Source organism: Zosterops lateralis, assembly GCF_965231275.1.
Source record: "Zosterops lateralis genome assembly, chromosome: 18".
Classification (NCBI taxonomy): domain Eukaryota; kingdom Metazoa; phylum Chordata; class Aves; order Passeriformes; family Zosteropidae; genus Zosterops; species Zosterops lateralis.
In genome coordinates, this window is record NC_139778.1 from 94453 (window position 1) to 113003 (window position 18551).

Genomic DNA, 18551 nt, shown 5'->3' on the forward strand with positions numbered 1-18551 from the left:
AGAGAATAAAGCTACACAATAAATCATTAAAAACCACCAAACAGAAAAAAAACCAGCCCTACCCAACCTGAATCCCTCCATACAACACACAAAACCCCAATAACACATTTCAGAAGTCTCTCAAAAAAGCTACTTAAATTAGTTCTACCTCAAATACAAACAAACTCACACATGAGGTTACCTTCACTCAAAACCCAAATTACTCACAATAAATAATACCAAAAAAAGACAGACAAAACACGACACACCACCTAAGAACCTCATATTGAAAAGAAGCCACATAGAAGGGCCACTATTAATTAAAATTTCAGCTGAAAAGAAAATCTCGCCACTTTAAACACGGATAACAACAGAAAAAAGGAGTTTCTTCCATCAATTTGAACTCCTTTTGTCTCCATAACTCCTTTTTCTTCTGGGAGCACCGGGGAGGGATTGGTGAGACGAAGCTGAAAAGGAAAAAAGTCCCCCCAATAAACCCGCACTGGGTTATTTACCTGTTTGGCACAAAGGTTTGTCCCTCGGCGCTTCCCGAGGAAATGCTCCAAATCCAAATGCTCTTGTAGTCTCTCCATGAATCACACCCAGAACCTCAGGATAAACTCCTCACTCCTCACAGCTCGATACTCAGCTGAGCTGAGGCTCCCCTTTTAAACAGCCCCCGGCTGGAACCGCCCCATCGTTATCCATCACAGCCCCACCTGTGCCTGCTCTGTCCCCCCTCACTGTTCCCAGCTCACACCTGGGGCTGCTCTCTCCCCTCCCCATCCTGTGGCATCTCTCACCTGCAGCTGCTGCCCGTCCGAGGGTGAGGGCAGAGGGGACTTGCTGTTCATTCCCGGGACGGTTCATTGTCTGCACCTGACACGATGGGGCACCGGGCTTCCCTTGCTGTGGATAAGGACCCCTCTTCTCCTGCAGGTGCCCGAGGCTGGAACGGGGATTCCACCCCCGAAAGTCCGTATGCATGAGGTTCATAATTCCCAAGGAAATTCCCCAGAAATCGTTACCCTTCATTTACAAACATTCCTTTGGAATCACTCTTAACTTGTCCTTCTGTGGAAGCATTTTAAACATTCATTGGAGAGTTCAGGAGCCGAGTTGGCTTGTTTATGACTTGGCTGACAAGCCCAGACAAAACCCAAACACCGAGAACCCCGGCCCTGCCCGGCCCCGCCCCCACCCCGAGCCCGCCCAGCGCCCGCCCTGCCCGAGATGGGGGCGGGACCATCGCCCGCGGCCCCGCCCTTCTCCCTGGGCCGGCCCCGCCCCTCACAGCTCAGCCGAGCCGGGTCCGAGGGGAGAGGAGAGATCCTGGTATCATTTCAAAACGCATTGGGAAAAATAAAGATACCGATTACATGAAGCAGTCCAGTACGTGTTACAATGCTCTGAAATGCTCTGGGTGAAATCATCTGTTCCGCAGAAACTGTTTAAGCATATTAAGGTTTCACAGAGATGATTACAAAAAAAAGATATCTCACCCTTTGCAGCACCTCTTGCAAGACAGCTCGACTGTCAAGAGTTAATGGGTCCTCACGAATAAGAACTTGCTTTTCCAGGGTTCCTAGAATACAGCCCAGATGCCACAGTTTAGATCCTGAAACGAAAAATCCAAATACAGCACTCCTTCAGAACCCTGAGGGACAGCCACGGATTCTGGGGCTACAGGAAACAGTGAAAAATTGCACCAAGAACGGTGCAGTGCTGGCTGGGAGAAGCAGCATTACTTTGTCCGATAAAATGCCATTATGCAGCCAGTTTAGTGCTTTAGAGAATTTTACTGCCATGGGGAAAAAAACAGGGAAAAAAAAAATTGAACCAAAAATAGTGCATTGAAACAAGCAAAATAGTGAAAAGATGCAATAAATATGAAAAACATAGTTACTTCTAATAAAAGCAAAAAATAACAAAAAATGCAAAAAACGCGGTTTTATTTCTGATCCTTTAAACGCTGCTTTAAATCCAGAAACTACAGAAGCGCTTCTCGCCGGGCCCCTGCTAGCTACAGCCGGTCCTCCTGCGCCGCACCAGGCCTCCGGCCGCCCTGGGTACGGCTGGCGCCACTGCCCCAGGACACCGGCGGCCCCCAGACACTGGCGCAGGCGGACGCGGGAGTCGCGTCCGTGCTCACCCTCGCTCCCCGGGCCGGCAGCTGCGGACATCCCGTCCCGGCGCAGCGGCGCTCCGACCGACCGACCAACCGCGCAGCTCCAAACGCCGCTCCCCGTCCCCTCAGGGCGCTACTTATGCCCCAGGGCCGGCCAGCTCAGCCAATCACAAGCGGATGCAGCGCCGGCCCCGACAATCCCTGTTGAGGAAGCGCCGGCCAGGTCAGCCCAACCAATCACAAGCGGAGGCAGCGCCGGCCCCGCCAATCCCAGCTCGGCTCCGCGAGCCCCCCCCCGCTGTCCCCTCACGGCCCCGCTCCCGCCAGGGCGGTCGCGATCGGGACCGGGGGCGCTGCGGGCGGCAGGAACCGCTCCCGCTCCGCCCGCAGCCGGCGCTGCGCCGGCGTCCTGCCGGGGCTCCGGGCACGAGAGGACGGCGACGGCGATTTCCTGGCGCCGGCAGGGCCGGGCCGGGCCGCGGGGAACCCCCGTGCCGGCCCCGGGACCCCCCAAATCCCGCCGCTCCCCGCGGTGCCGGGGAATCTGTTTCCAGCATAGGCAGAAAAATCTTTACGAGAAACCTCAAAACTCGGGGACACGGGGTCTGACGGGAGAGCGGAGATTCTGGTATAATTTCAAACCGCATTGCGAAAAATAAATCTATGGAACAGCTCATTTCCTCTCTGTGGAAACCTCAGAAGTAAAAGCTGCTCGGCTAATTCCATAAAGCATTCCAAAATCAGGGTCCTGGGGAGCGACGTTCGGGGCAACTCGGCTGGCTTCGGCTCTTCGGGGAAACTCGGCGCTTTCCCTCAGCCGTCGGCTCTTCTCGGCTGTTCGGCAACTCTCGGTCGTTCTCGTCACCCCCCCGGCTCTTTTCGGTTGCGAGAAGCATTACGTCACTTTCGCCCCTCCCTGCCGCCATCTTAGTTGTGGCTGAAGCCAATTCTGGTCGAGACGCCATCTTGGTTGTGGCACGCTTAAGGCCCCCGTCGGTGTTTAACATAGACGCCTGACTAAATCCACTAACCTTAACCCGGCTGCTGCGCGGCTGAACCCACAGCACGTGTCCCTACATGTGGAGAAAGCACAGAAAATTTCCCCCGGGCGGCGCCGTGGTCGGGGCTTTGTGCAGGCAGTCAAATAGACACACATAGGGTCCTCTCATTTTCCCGCCCTTTTCGCCGCCATCTTTAGAAGGTCAAGCGCCCCGAGCCGCGCCGCCATCTTGGTTGTGGCACCCCCCCAAATGTCCCCCTCGGCTGCTCGCACAGGCCCCTGACCACATCGCCTGCCCGAACACTGCCGTGGCGCCGCTCAGCCCCCATCCCGTGTCCGCGCACCTGCGTACGCCGCGGAAAAATCGCTCCCGGGCGTCTCCGTGGTCCAGGTCGCGCGCAGGGAGCCGGCTGCCACGCGCCCGGGGTCCTCGCATTTTTTCCCACCTTTTTGGCCGTGAACGTTCGGCGCTCGGGCGGCAGCACTGCCCGTGAGCTCACAGCTCGGGGCTGCTGCGGGCCCGCGGGGACGGGCACGGCGGAGCGTTGCAGTATCGCTTTTTATCCACAGGATGGCAGCATTGCCTTACAGATCACAGCCCGGGGCTGCTACACGCCTCGGGTGGGGAGAGCTGCAGTACCGCTCTGTGTCCACACGGTGGCAGCGCCGCCGTAGGGAGCGGAGACAGAAAAGAACGTGGCCAAAATTCCCCTTCCAAACATCCCCGAAAATAAAGGCCCCAAAAGACCCCCAACCACAACAAGTACGAGAACCCCGCCATCAACCAAGCCAAAACCAAAAAAGCCTTCATTTTAGGCTACACTTCAATATTTCTTCTATTTCTTATTTTGATATTTCTATTAATCATTACAATTTATCTATGATATGTACATTATAGTAGGTATATTTTACATATTATAATATAGGGAACATGTAAAAATATAGAGTGGATTTATTGATATTACTTTTCATATTTTATAGTTCTCCTTTTCTTGCTTATATATATATATATTTATTTTTTTGTGTGTGTTTTCTTCTTGATATTTTAAACATATGTATTCATTAACCTAACAGATCAGAACCACAGTTAATTAGAATTGAATGACCCTGGTTTTCTAAGGGGTAAATATTTAATCATTATTAAAATATTATGGGCACATTTTCTCTTTCTGCGTGCTTTGGGGGAGGGGGGGGTTGTTTGTGGGGGGGGTTGTTTTTTCGGTTTTTTTTTTTTTTTTCTGAATTTTGGATTTCTTGGCTAATAAACAAGGGGGTTCGGAGAGTTACAAAATAAAATGTCCGCACAGTTTTATTGCTGCCTCTGAAATACACCTCGGCATTGAGTCACTGCTGGCAATACTGTGCACGGGGAGAAGGAGACCTGTTTAGGGTTTGAAAGGAAAAGAAAGGCACCACGGTGTTCACAGCCTTCTCCGTTCAGGTTTTTTAATTCAGCAGAAAATACAGAGGAGTTTTGCTAACTGCGCTCTTGATTATATCCAGACGTCCAGCGGAGAGGGAGGTCATTTCTCAACTCCTTCCTTGCCCACAGCCAACTTTCCACGTGCTCAGGGGAAAAAAAGAGTAGGATAAAAAAAAACGGAATAAAGAAAACATGAAAAAAAAATTAATATAAAACAAATAAAATAAAAGTTGAAAAAAAACCCTCAAAAGAGTAAAAAAGAAATAAAATTTAAAATAAATTAAAAATATAATAAATTGTTTAAAATAAAAAATATCATGAAAGTAAAATCTAAAATATCCATAAATTGAAAAATGAAAAAATTAAGAGTAATTAGGATTTTAAATAGTAATAAAGAAAAATAAAAACTAAAAAGTAAATAACAGAACAAAAATATAAAAATAAAAGAAATAAACCCAAATCATTTTAAAAATACAAAACAAAAAAAACCCCCATGAAAACATTAACCACAATACAATATTTAACATAAAAAATACAAAAATCAAAAAGTAAAAAGGAAAATAATAATTAAAATAAAATATGAAACTAAATAAACACAGCTTTCCCCTTTATGCCACTGACTACCACAGCTCTGGGAGCATCCTGGATTATGCAGGGATAGGGAAAACAAACCCAGTGCCTCCCAGAAAATAAGGTTTTCTAGACAAATCCCAGTTTTGCTTGGAAACAAATTCTGTTTTATCGGGAAGTTCACTTTGGATGAACATCCACATGTGCCAAGGCAGGAAAGAACCACCCCCTTGTGTCCAAGGAACAGCAACTAGGCCAGGATTTAAGTTTTAATGGAACTTATATAATAAAAAATGCACCAAATTGAACTTCACAGAGACGAATCACGGCAATTAAACACTTAACGAGTTTTCCTGGGAATTCCCAGAATTCTGCGGATATGGCGCTGAACAATTCCGGATTTACCAACATTAATTGGGTAAATTTCCTTGGAAATGTCCCCTAAGAAGTAGCAAAATTCCAACTTGGATGGAAAATAGGAAAAAATAAATGCTGCCTTACTAAAATCAGAGAGAGGCTAAACATCAAATAAAAGGAAGGAATAATATCTAACTCCCAGCTTGCCTGCAAAACAAGCCCGGAAATTTCTAACGCTGAAAACTTTTGGAACGGTCAGGAAGTCGGTGGAAGCCCATGGAATGAGGATTTCAAATCTGCTTCCTCTGCTCTCTCATTTATGGGAGTAACAATCCAAAGGAACTCCAATCTTACTTGGATTTGACAGCTGAAACTCTCAGCAGAGTTGGGAAGTTTCAGCGGAACAAAAGAGCCACAATTTCTGGAAAAACAAAATGCAACTCAGCAAAAGACAGCAATTCCATTGACAAATGCATGGAGGAGGAGGAGGAGGAGGATGACACCAGGAACACAAACCAGCTGAAAGCAACGATTTATTGGAAAGGGCTGGAAATCAAATGGACACTCTCTGGTCATGCTCAGGCATTTCTCCAGGAGTCAGAGAGAAAAGTGGGAACCCTGCACTGGGATAAGGCCTTCCAGTGCCTCCACTTCCTACTGGCTCTCTCCTTTTTTGCCAACTACCTGCAAGAGGAAAAACAGCAGGAATAAAGTTTCAAACAGGAGGTCCTTGGTTCAGGCAGACTGAAGTGCAGCTCCCAGGGAGCGAGTCCAGGCTGGGCCCAGGGGAGCTCCGGGAATCTGGGATTGCCCGTGGAATTAAAGGGCTGGAAAAGCAGGACCCACCTGCTGGGTTTAGTGCTGGGACACAGCAAGGCCTCGGCTCAGGGGCAGCAGTTAGAGCCGGGACCGCAGGAGAACGCCCCAAAGCCGGGTTAAACATCCTGCGTGACATGCAGCACGCTCCAGGAGAAACTCGGGTGGGAGAAGCCCCCGGATGCTCCACGTTCCTTGCCTTTAGCTGCTTTGCCTCCCTCAAAATGCTGACCTCGCCGTGCAGCTCCTACAAAATAGGAGAACCTATGGGAATCATTCACTGGTGGATCTCTAGTTATTAAGAAACAAAATGTGTCCAAGCTCTAATGCAAAGCAGCAGCTCCGAGGAGACACAGGGATTTATTCCAGAGGGGACACAAGTACTTCACAGCTTTTAATACATAAATGAATAGGAGCAGAAATTTTGCGTTTATTTTAGGTCTGATGATGTCCACAGTTGCACAAGCATGGAGGGGCCGTAATCACATTCCTATGTTATTTAGGATATTTTGAATGGCAATATATAACAAACCAATATGTCTCATAATCTGCTATTCAAAGGAAACTAATCATAAGCCGATAACGTGCAGTTTGGGGTCTATCTGTAATTTACCACACTTTTGGTTAAATTACAGCTCCTGACTGTAAAACCCCTGAGAAATCACAATTTTAATCAATTACACCTCAAAATAAAAGAATTGTGATACATAATGGCATTAAAAATTATATTCTTGCATATATAACGCAGACCTTTATCAAATACCAAAAGGTATAGAAAATCTATTTGGTAATTGCTTTGATGTCTCCTGTGAATACAGCAAATTACAAGACCCTCCTGTCGCTACAATAAGATTTGAATGTATCCACTTTCTGGAGTGTATATTGGACAAGAACAAATATTTGCAAAGGTCCGGTTTCACTTCGAACTTCTTCCAAGCAGTTGTCTCCTGTCTGATGCAGATATTTTAGTATTTTGTTGATGGATTATGATATGGATTAAGACAACAGCACACTTCTTGGTCTTTTCAGCTACGTACTGAAAAATTACCTACACAAGAAATGAAAAGCCTTACCCGAATGAATTTACCTCTCGGACAGAAGTTACAGCAATCATCTGCCTGCCTTTGACGACAGTAGCTTCTCTCTGAGAACTTCTGCCCAGTGTTGAAATGTTTCTGGTAGATCTTCAAGCATTCCCCATCTGAGGCTTTTCTCCTCCACAGAAATCCTGCAGAAAGGAAAGCTAAACCAGAAAAGTTGTTTGTAAGACATTCAAACAAGTCACACCTAGATATATAACAGCAGGAGAAGGAAGCAAAAGTTTTGGGTGGGTGGTCTGACAAATATTGAAAAGAAACAAATTGTTTTTCTAACACAGTAGGCCCATGAAAGCAGAACTGGCTGAAGGACCCAGGGGTTTCTTACCAAGGCACAGCAAGGTGGTACTACCTGCCTAGAGAAAATTCATAATAATCCCCTAAAAATTACAGAAAAACAACATTTTCTTTAAAATAAAAATACAACCACACCATTAAATTATCACATTGGCAATATTCACAGGTTTTCAAGTATTACACTCGAGTTGACTTAATACATTTTTCGGAGCATGCACAAATAAATATTCAGAATTCCCAAGTACCTTTCCCTGCCTTGGCAGAGTCTCCTCAGAAGCAGCCAGGATTTGGAGATACTGTAATTGCTAAGACACTTAAAAAAAAAAAAAAATTTGAATTCCAGCCTTTGAGATCACTTTATCTGGCAGGAGGGCAGTAGGATTCCTATTTGCTCAAACAGGATTCAGCCCTTCCTGCTGAGATGCCCCCAGAAAGCTGGCTCAGAATCACCAGTGAAGGTCAGAGCTGTTGGTGAAGCTGTTTTCCACTGTGTTATCTGATTGCTTCAACATCATTTCCCCGTATTCACCAATTTCCCTCTTGTGCATGAAATCAATGCATCAATTTACTTCCTGACTCCCAAAGCTCATTCTGCTTTTCATTTAAAGAAAAAGAGAGTGAAAATCAATCCAAAATGGTTCCGCAGCTGCTGAATTATTCTCTGCCTCGTGTCTTTACCGATGCTGAGGGGCACCATCATGCAGCTGCTTCTAGGAGCTGGACTTCACCTCACCGAGTGGGTGGCGAGGGAGGCTCCGTCCGTCCCTGGATACGAACGCTGCGGGAAAAGGAAAGACCTCAGCGGCCCGGCCCCGGCCGAGCCCGGCAGCCCCCCCGGCCCTTCCTGCCCCGCTCCCCCTCAGAGGAGAGGGGCTGCGCGCCCCGGCCCACGGTCCCCTCCCTACCTGCAGCCGGGCTCGGCGGGCTCGGGCCGGGCTCGCCTCGGTTCGGCTCCACCCGGCGCGGTTCGGCCGCGCTCGGCCAAGCGGCACTCGGCTCCGCTCGCTCCGCAGCCCCGGCCGCAGGCGAGGGCTCGGTGTGTGCGGCGGGAGCGGCGGGCGCGGAGCGGAGTGGGGCCGGCGGGCGCCGGAGCCGTCCGGAGGCCTCTCGGGCGGGCGCGACCCCGGGAGGGCGGCGGCATCTCGCCTCCGGCGGGCCGCACGACGGGCCGGTGTCCGCGGCGCCGCCCGGCCGGGCTCCAGCGGGCCCGGGCTCTCCGCCTCAGCCGGGGGCACCGGGGACGGGCGGCGGCCGGCCGTGAGGAGCGAGGCGCTTTTGTCCCTCCCACACATCTCCAGCCTTCAGCTTGGGAGCTCTGGGCCCCTCCCTCATACACCGATTCTCCAATTGGTGGAGAGCCGCCGCAGTGACTGCTGCGCTGGCCTGAAGCTTGAGATCCCGCAGTCGCTGCTGCTGCTGCTGCTTCAGCCTTGCCGCGTGCACCGTGCAGCCCCATCTCCTCCTCCTCCTCCTCTTTCTCCCGATCCTCCTCCCTGGGATGTGGGCAGACCCAGAGGGTAAGTGGGAGCCCTGGCTCACCTCAACCGTTCTCATCCCCCGCCCTGTCACAGGACCCCACAAGTTCACTCAGGGGAGGCACGGCCAGGCCACTGGGCCGTATGGGGGAGCAGATAATTCCCAGCATCAGAGGGTGACCTCCCACCATGCACCAGCCAAGCATGCTTTGTCCCTGCCCACCCTCTCTCTTCCTGCCTCCAGCTCAGGACTTCTGTCCCACCAGCTCCAACACAGAGCCTTGGGCACACGGGTAGAAGAAACAAGAGTGGTGCCAAAAGAGGCCTTGAGGCTTGAGTTTGCCTGCAAGATGTCCTCCCCCTGCAGGGAGCTTATGGGTGCCAGGCAAATCTGAGATCCACAGGGTGCTGAGGGCCCCTTAGAGCAGCCCCTAATTTATTAGGGAGCTGCATCTGCTAAACGGTGTTTCAGGCACTGCTGTCACACAGAGATTTTTACCACAAGCCCATGAGACTTTATGCTTCCAGGGCAGGCAGCATCAGCCACAGAAAGGCAGGATTGATCTCTGGGCTGGGCTGGTGTTCTGGCCCTATCAGGGAGCCCCAAGCCTGGACAAAAATGCTCTTTCCTATCAAGCATCCTCTATCCTGCGTACCATGTCCAGGTCTTTGGCAGACACAGGTCCTGGCACAGGTGCTTCTCCTGGGGGGAACCATCACCCCAAATAAGCAGCAAGGGTGCTGTTCTCGCAGTCAGACAGCAGCTCTAGCTGGGAGGGAGGGGATAAAATGGCTAAAATCTGCAGCAGACAACCATTGTTGAAAGTAAAACAGAGAATCAAAAAGAGCGTGAAGTCAAACAAGAAAGCAACTCGGAGGAGGGTGAAGAGCATAGAATCATAGAAGCACAGAATGATTTTGGGGTGAAAAGGACCTTTAAAGGCCATTCAGTCCAAGCCCTCTGCCATGGGCAGGGACACCTTCCCTGCTGAGAGCTCCAAAAAACCTGGCCTTGAACGTTTCCAGGGATGGGGCTCCACCATACGTTTGGGTAACATATGGCAGTGTTTATCTATCCCTCACACAGAAGATTAATTTCTTACTATCTGATCTGAATCCCATGTTCCCCTGCCAGCACCTCCATTTGCCATTTCCCCTTTAGCACCTCCAGTCATCTCCTTCCTGCACCCTTTCCTGTCTCCATCCTCCCTCCTAGCAGAGTTGCAGGTTATCCAGTAGCTCCTGAGTGGCCTCTTTGCCAACATCGGGTCTGCTGAGGTGTCATGCGTGGCACTCGTAGGGGACATATGCATCTTACCAGTGCATCCTGCCCACTGGAGCATCTGCTTCCACTGGCCCCGGGCCAGCCAGGCTGCAGCTGAAGGTGATGGGGAAAAGATCACGTCCCAGTACAAAATCGGTTTGTGCAATATCATCCAATTTGTGCACGCCACAGTTCAGCAGACAGAAGAGCAGTGTGAGTAGAGGAAGGAGCCCTGCCAGAGCCCTCCTCCTCAGCAGGATGGCATCTGATGTCTCATCGGGTGTAAGAGCTCCTGAAACCCTGCAGCTGCTGGGGCATATGACTAGCAGGGTTGGGCAGGGCAGCAGACCAAAAATGCCCCTCAGAGCTCCTGCCATGTGGCACAAGGAACCCCTCTGCGTGTCAGAAAGCTGCCACCAAATTTCCTGGAACTGCAGGATTGACACAGCCAGAATCACGAAAGAGAAAACTGGGGGCAAATCTTTTGGAGGACAGAATTCTTTTTAAAGAAGCACCGCACACCAGTATCTACTCTATTCTTAAGAGGCTTCTGTAGGCTTGCAGGGTGTCTGGGGTCTCCTGAAGCATGGCGTGACCCCCTGCTGGCCATTGCACCCTGCTTTCCACTCCATCCCTGTATGTGCCATCAGCCAGACCCCAGTTCATGCCATCCATGTCCCACACACTCAGGGGACCTCTCCACTGGCTTTTCCCTTGACAGAGCCATTGCTGGTGCAGTTCTGTGCAGGTTCTGTGCTGCAGCCCAATACAAGGCAGGGCTTCCTGAATGTCAGCTGGGGTGGCAGAGACCTCGCTGATTTTGAGGTAGATAGACAGCACTGGGGGTCATGGCAGCCATCACAGGTGGCAGAGCTGATCAGCAAGAGCCTCAAGAAGCAGAGGTCAGAGTGCTCATGGAGCACTTTGTCTCCATGTGGATATGCAGAGCAACTTCCTCAGGCTGAAGAGGTATGGGATGGCAATTTTGGAGAGACAAGGTGAGCCCACCGTGACCCTGCAAGAGCTACCCCCACGCTGGGGCCCAGCCCTGCCCACAGAACTTGCCCCACGCTATTGCTCTCATTCCCCAGAGCTGCCTGTAGCCACGGTCTTTGCGCACAGCCCCAGGCTAGAGCGGCTGCTGCCTGTTTGCCACGCCAGCGGCTTCCACCCCAATCCCATCAGCGTGGCCTGGCTGCGGGACGGCCAAGAGGTGCCTCCGGGCCCGGCGTTTAACAGCAGCCCCATCCTGCCCAAGGCTGACCTCACCCACCAGCTCTGCAGTGTCCTGGCCGTGGCCCCCCGTGCTGGGCACAGCTGTGTCAGCCGTGTGAGCCACCAGAGCCTGGGCGCCCGCAGCCTTCTCATCCCGTGGGGTAGGTTCCATTCAGACATGGGGTGCAGGCTGCAGATGACAGCCACTGGCCCTGTGAGGGGCAGCACCTGATGGGCGCTGTCACTCTCACACAGTCGCCCTCTTCCCTCCCTGTCCCAGCAAAGCACAGCACATCCCCTACCATCAGCGTCACCATTGCGGTGCTGCTTCTTGTGGCCACAGCCTCTGCTTGGGTATTTTGGTGGCGGAAGCACAGGTGAGCTCTCCCTCCCATCACCTGCGGTAAGATTTATGGGCATGTAGGTCAGTGCAGGGGTTGCAGCAGCAGCAGCAGCTCTGTAGGGGTTAAGCCCCTGAGTGCCATCAGAGCTCACACATAGCCTTTGCAGGAAGGGTAATGAGGGTGCATGAGAGAGCCAAGAATTTATCATGTGAGGCCTGTTTGCCCACAGAGCAACAACTCTTCTACTCTCTCGTGGAGTCCCCGGAACCCCCATCCCCTCTCTAGATCACTGACCCCTGCCCTGCTCTTTGGACCACCCCCGTGCCCTTAGACCATTGGTTCCTGATCCCTATTTAGGCCCGTGCACAGCACATGGCCAGGTCTTTCTGTCCCTGAACCCTCTGGTGTGCTGGAACAAACCTTGCTGGAATTTATCATAACAACAGTCCCTTCTTGCCTCTCTTTGCTGAGCCTAGCCACGGCATGTGTGATGTGAGTCTGACTGCTTAGCCCGAATCCTCCGCGAGTGGCTTTTCCACAGGAGATGTTTATGGGGCTCTAGGTAGCAGCTCCACCATGCAAAAAGCACACTGCTAGAGATCTTTGTCTCGGCTCCAGCTCTGCAACAATTCAGCTGATTTGAATATCATCACTAAGTCCACTCCAGAGTCAATATCCCAGCCGCACCGTCCTTTTCAGCTGCAGCCCTAGAGTCCCCATCCCTGCCCCACAGTCACTATGCCAGCCCTTTCATCATTTCACCATGCACCTCTCAGTTCCTTTCTCAGCTCTGCGGTTTCTTTCCATTACCACTCACAATTGCAGCCCCACAGTGATTTCAGCAGCAGCCCTACAGTGGCTATCACAGGCCCAGACAATATCTGTGCAAGCCTGGGATTTCTGGTGCAATCTTCCATTCCCCTTTTCAGGTCTAGTGATCCTGTTCCATTTTCAGTCACAATAGGCAGTGCAAACATCAATATCACAGGCGTACAGAGATTTCAGCACACAAATCCTACAGTCTTTACACCCGTCCTATAGTTCCTATGCCATTAACAATGTCTATCCCACCCTCTGGTGATTTCAAGTGGAGTTCTAGAAAGCCCTTCCCAGCCCCAGTGGTTATAGCTCTTAACCCACAAGCTTTATTTCACGGCCAGCTGTGTTCTTCTTCATCCAGCCCTACGTGTGTGTTTCTCCACCTCCACAGCCTGAATCTTGTCCTGCTTTAAATAGGCAGGATCTTCATCTTGGCACCAGCCCGGTAACAATTCAGCTCTGAGCCCTACAGTGTCTATGCTCACCCTGCAGTCAATATCCCAGCCCCACTGTGATTTCAGCCCCAGCCCTTTAGTGCCACACCCAGAGCCAGGCAATATCCCAGCAGCGCCAGCTTCTAAGGAGCCATCTTAGAGCAATCCCTTTTCATCTGTACACCCCTCTCCTCCCAATTTCAGCCTCAAGACCCAGCCCCAACATCAATATCACAGGCCTACAATGATTTCAGCACAGCAATGATACAGGCTCTATGTCAGCCCTGGAGTTTCTATGGCCTTGGCAGTCTCTATGCCACCGCTGCAGCGATTTCAGCTGGAGCCCTGCAGAGTCCCCTTCCCAGCCCCAGTGATTTCAGCTCTCGACCCGCAAGCTTTATTTCAAGTCCAGCACAGTTCTTCCAGCTCTGCGTGCGTTTTTCTGCCTGTCTCTGCCAGGTGTAGCTGCTGCAGGTTGAGACAACAGGGTCCTTTTTTTGTCTCTAGTTGTGCGGTTTCAGCTTTAGCTCTAGAAATGCTATTCCACCTCCATCCCATTAATCTTTATTCCATTACCAACCCCTGGGCACATGTCCCATTTCACAGTCGCTTCCCAGGTCTACATTCACTATCCCCTTTGAACAGTGACTGCAATTGCAGCACTGCAGTGCCCAGTGATTTCAGCTTCAGTCCCACAAGCTTTATTTCACTGCCAGCTCTTCTATTCCACTTCTGTCTCCACATCTTCCCAGCAGTGGCACAAAATGCTGCTTCTGGTTCTCAGAGTATGATTTTTTTATTTTTGCTCTAGCTCTGTGTTGTTTCAGCTCAGCTCCTGTTCCCATATTCAAGCCTCAACCTGCTAATCCTTACTGCAGCAACAGCTCTCCAGTCCCTACCCCAGCCCTTACAGCGATTTCAGCTCCAGCCCGAAGTTCCCGTCCCGGCTCCATATTCCCCAGAGCAGCCCCCCAGGGGTTTTACCCCAAAGCCTACCATCTTTGTGTCTCCTCCAGCTCTGCTGTCTCAGCTCCAGCTCCTCAGCTTCCCACTGCCTGCAGCTAAAACTGCTACTGCTTCTCACTGCAGCCCGGGGCTGTTGATAAGGCCACAAGTCAGTCATTGTCATCACTTCAATGTCTTTAGGAGTTGTATCACCCACCCTCCTGGGTTCTCAACCTTGGGGACACTTGAAGCCCGAAGGCCAACATGTATCTCCCCCCTTCCCCTGGGTCTCAGGCCAGCACTTGTCCGAAAGCCCTCCAGCTCCCCCAGGCAGCACCAGGGGCTGGAAAGAGCCACTGGGCCCCTGCTCCCTCATCCCAAAAGGTGTCCACGGGTTGGTTCTCGGGGCCTGGAGCCTTCCGAGCCCCCATAGCCTCAGCCTCTGCTGGGTACCACGGGGCAAGGGCTGGTAACCCCCCCCCGGCATCTCTTGCAGGCCCTGAGCTGCAGCTCCATCCCCTTCTCCCGTGGGGAGAACCCTCCAGCCCCAGCATTTCCACTGTTCCACACTGTTTTGGGCCTGCCTCTAGTGCCAAGGGCTTTATTCCACATCCTGGGGCTTTCTGTCTCTACTGGGCTCACAACTGCTGTTTCAGCCCTAGCCCTACAACCTTTACTGAATTAACATCAGATATTTAGGAAAGAAAAAAAACAAAAAAAAACAAAAAAAGAAACAAACCACGAGCCAAAAATAGTGCATTGAAACAAGCAAAATAATGAAAAGATGCAATAAATATGAAAAACATAGTTACTTCTAATAAAAGCAAAATAAAATAAGAAAAAGTGCAAAAACTGCTGCTTTATTTCTGATCCTGTAAACACTGCTTTTAAATCCAGAAACTACAGAAGCGCTTCTCGCCGGGCCCTGGTAGCCGCAGCCGGTCCTCCTGCGCCGCACCAGGCCCCGCACCAGGCCTCCGGCCTCCCTTGGTACGGCTGGCGCCACTGCCCCAGGACAGCGCCGGCCCCCAGACACTGGCGCAGGCGGACGCGGGAGTCGCGTCCGTGCTCACCCTCGCTCCCCGGGCCGGCAGCTGCGGACATCCCGTCCTGGCGCAGCGGCGCTCCTGCCGATCGACCGCACAGCTCCAAACGCCGCTCCCCGTCCCGCCGCCGGACTGACGCCCCCGGCCCCTCAGGCTGCTATTTATGCCCCAGGGCCGGCCAGCTCAGCCAATCACAAGCGGATGCAGCGCCGGCCCCGACAATCCCTGTTGAGGAAGCGCCGGCCAGGTCAGCCCAACCAATCACAAGCGGAGGCAGCGCCGGCCCCGCCAATCCCAGCTCGGCTCCGCGAGCCCCCCCCCCGCTGTCCCCTCACGTCCCCGCTCCCGCTAGGGCCGGCGGATCGGGGCCGGGGGGTTCGGGGCCCGGGCTGAGGGCGCGGCGGCGTTGCGGTCGCGATCGGGACTGGGAGCGCTCCGGGCGGCACGAGCCGCTCCTGCTCCGCCCGCAGCCGGCGCTGAGGCGGCGTCCTGCCGGGGCTCCGGGCACGAGAGGACGGCGGCGGCGATTTCCTGGTGCCGGCAGGGCTGTTGGGTGAGAGGATCTCAGTGTGAGACAAGTGACCATCTGAAACACACAAACAATAAGGGATGCTCAGAGTTGCACCAGAAACACCACTGCCCTGGCCACAAAAATATATCAATTGTAGAAAACACAAACAGAAGTGCAGCAAAAAAGAGCCAACTCTTATTACTCCTAGTCAATTTTCCCAATATAATAAAGATAACCCCTTCTCCATTCCCCTCAAAAAACTTCCAAAATATACACCCAAAACCCCCCCAACTTAAACACCTGCCTCTAACCAAATAAGCATAAACCCCACATCTTTTAAACTATATAAATTCATTAACCTAATGCATAAAAACCACAGAATTTTTAATCCTTAGTCAACACCATATACACCGATCCATCACTATATACAAAAACAAATCCTATTTTCTATTAATAAAATAACAAAAAAGTCTCAACTTTTAACTACAAAAAAAACCAAAAAAACACCTAATTAAAAATAAAATAATGTCATTATAAGTAAGCAAAAACTTCAAACAAACTTCCTCCAAAATAAGTATTTTAAATGCCAAAACCCCTCAAATATTTAAAATAACTACTTCAGAAATGCCTTCTGTACATTCCAGACTGATTTTGGGAGCAAAGCAAGGAAAGAAAAAGCACGCAGCCTGTTTTAAGAAAACAGTGTTTACTCCTGTGCATTCCCTGTCCAGTGTGTTCAGCCCAAGCACAGACAGACTGCAGCACACAGATCTCCTTTGCTCTTTGTTAGTTTTAGCCAGCTAAAGCAAAGACTTCTTTTTCCCTTTTTCTTCTGACTGTTTAAACCTGCTGCAGACTGGAAAACCCAGAGAAGCACAACAATAAACAAATCAATCCACAAAAATAAAAACAGCAGAAATATACTCAAATTAACAGCACCAAAACCAATTATTCCTGACTCAATAAACCCATAATTCCTCAAAACCATCAAAACAAAACGACCACCTATAAATACACACAAAACCAAAATATCCATTTGACTACAAACAATATCTCCTAAATTATCCAAAACTATAAAACATACACTCTAATCAAGCAGGCTAAATAAACAAACCCCTACAACACCACAAACAATAATGTCATCATAAATATTAAGAAACCCTAAAAAATGAACTACATCACACTGTCTCAAACCCACTAAAACAAACACTAGATGCTCACCACGATAAAAGCCACCACTAAATAAATAAAAACCTCCCCTATACCTCACACCACAGCCAATTACACCACTGTAAACCTTAGAAAACAAACCCTGGAAAAACCACCACACAGAAAAAACCCAGCTCTACCCAACCTGAATCCCTCCACACAACACACAAAACCCCAATAACACATTTCAGAAGTCTCTCAAGAAGAGCTACTTAGATTAATTCTACTTCAAATACAAACAAACCCACCCATAAAGTTATCCTCACTCAAAAACCTGATTATGTATAATAAATAATACTCCAAAAAGTCACGCAAAATACTACATATCCCCTAAGTACATAATATTGAATAAAAGCCACATAGAAACATCATTATTTATTAAAATTCCAGCTGAAAAGAAAATTCCTCCACTTCAGACACTGACAACAACAGAAGAGGAGTTTCTCCAATCAATTTGAACTCCTTTTGTCTCCATAACTCCTTTTTCTTCTGGGAGCACCGGGGAGGGATTGGTGAGACGAAGCTGAAAAGAAAAAAAACATTCCCCCAATAAACCCAAAGTGGCTCATCTGTTTAGCATAGAAGTTTGTCCCTTGTCGTCCCCCGAGGAAATGCTCCAAACCCAAATGCTCCTGCAGTCTCGTCATGAACCACGGCCAGAACTCAGGATAAATTCCTCATTCTTCACAGCTCGATATCGAATTGAGCTGATGCTCCCCTTTTAAACCGCCCCCGGCTGGAACCGGCCCCTCGTTATCCATCCCAGCTGCACCTGTGCCTGCTCTGTCCCCTCTACATTAATTCTAATTTACCGGTTTCTCCTCGCTGCCTTCCCCGGGAGCGCCCGGCACGGCTCCAGCGGCGACAGCGAGTGCTCTAGCTCCGGGCACAGCGCCAGCGTGTCCCGCCCGCCCGCCGGCCGGGGGATCGGCAGCGGCCCCGACACCGCCTTGAATGGCCCGCCGAGGAAGCAGCAGTGACGGCGGACACCGACCGGGAGCGCCCCGGAACTGGCCCCGGCTCGTTCGGTTCGGCTGAGGGGGGCGACGTTCGGGGAAACTCGGCTGGGTTCGGCTGTTCGGCGATTTCTGTCAGCCGTCGGCTCTTCTCGGCTGTTCGGCAACACTCGGTCATTTTCGTCCCTCCCCGGCTCTGTTCGGTGACGCCGCGACTTACGTCACTTTCGCCACTCCCCACTGCCATCTTTAGAAGGTCAGGCGCAGCGAACCGCGCCGCCATCTTGGTTGTGGCACACTTAAGGACCCCATCAGTATATACAACAGGCGCCTGACTAAAATGTCTACCCTGAACCCGCCCGCGGCGCGGCTGAACCCACAGTGCATGTCCCTACACCTGGAAACGCCGCAGAAAATTGTCCCCGGGCGGCGCCGTGGTGGGGATTTTTATGCAGGCACTAAGATAGACACACCACAGGTCCTCTCTGTTTCCCGCCCTTTTGGCCGCCATCTTTAGAAGGTCAAGCGCCGCGAGTTGCGCCGCCATCTTGGTTGTGGCATCCCCCCCAAATGTCCCCCTCGGCTGCTCGCACAGGCGCCTGACCACATCGCCTGCCCGAACACTGCCGTGGCGCCGCTCAGCCCCCATCCCGTGCCCGCGCACCT

At 51.0% G+C, this 18551-nt stretch overlaps 2 long non-coding RNA genes and 1 pseudogene across 4 annotated transcripts; 1 reads left to right on the top strand and 2 right to left on the bottom strand.

The window, feature by feature from the left end:
* Positions 1-6496: 6496 nt before the first annotated feature.
* On the bottom strand, positions 6497-8712 carry LOC310916747. Of its 2 annotated transcripts, none has more exons than XR_014591341.1 (3): positions 8401-8712; positions 7361-7516; positions 6497-6520 (listed from the first exon to the last, which is right to left on the bottom strand). It is a non-coding gene; the product is annotated as an uncharacterized lncRNA (long non-coding RNA). The 2 variants fall into 2 exon arrangements; XR_014591342.1 differs by having other exon boundaries at positions 6499-6520; positions 7347-7516.
* Positions 8713-10425: 1713 nt separating this feature from the next.
* On the top strand, positions 10426-12042 carry LOC310916829 (T-cell surface glycoprotein CD1a-like; annotated as a pseudogene). Its single transcript has 4 exons — positions 10426-10438; positions 10963-11404; positions 11498-11782; positions 11902-12042. The product of its transcript is annotated as a T-cell surface glycoprotein CD1a-like (transcript).
* A 5243-nt stretch (positions 12043-17285) lies between these two features.
* LOC310916945 lies at positions 17286-17804 on the bottom strand. The gene is made up of 2 exons (XR_014591369.1): positions 17742-17804; positions 17286-17452 (listed from the first exon to the last, which is right to left on the bottom strand). It is a non-coding gene; the product is annotated as an uncharacterized lncRNA (long non-coding RNA).
* Positions 17805-18551: the final 747 nt, after the last annotated feature.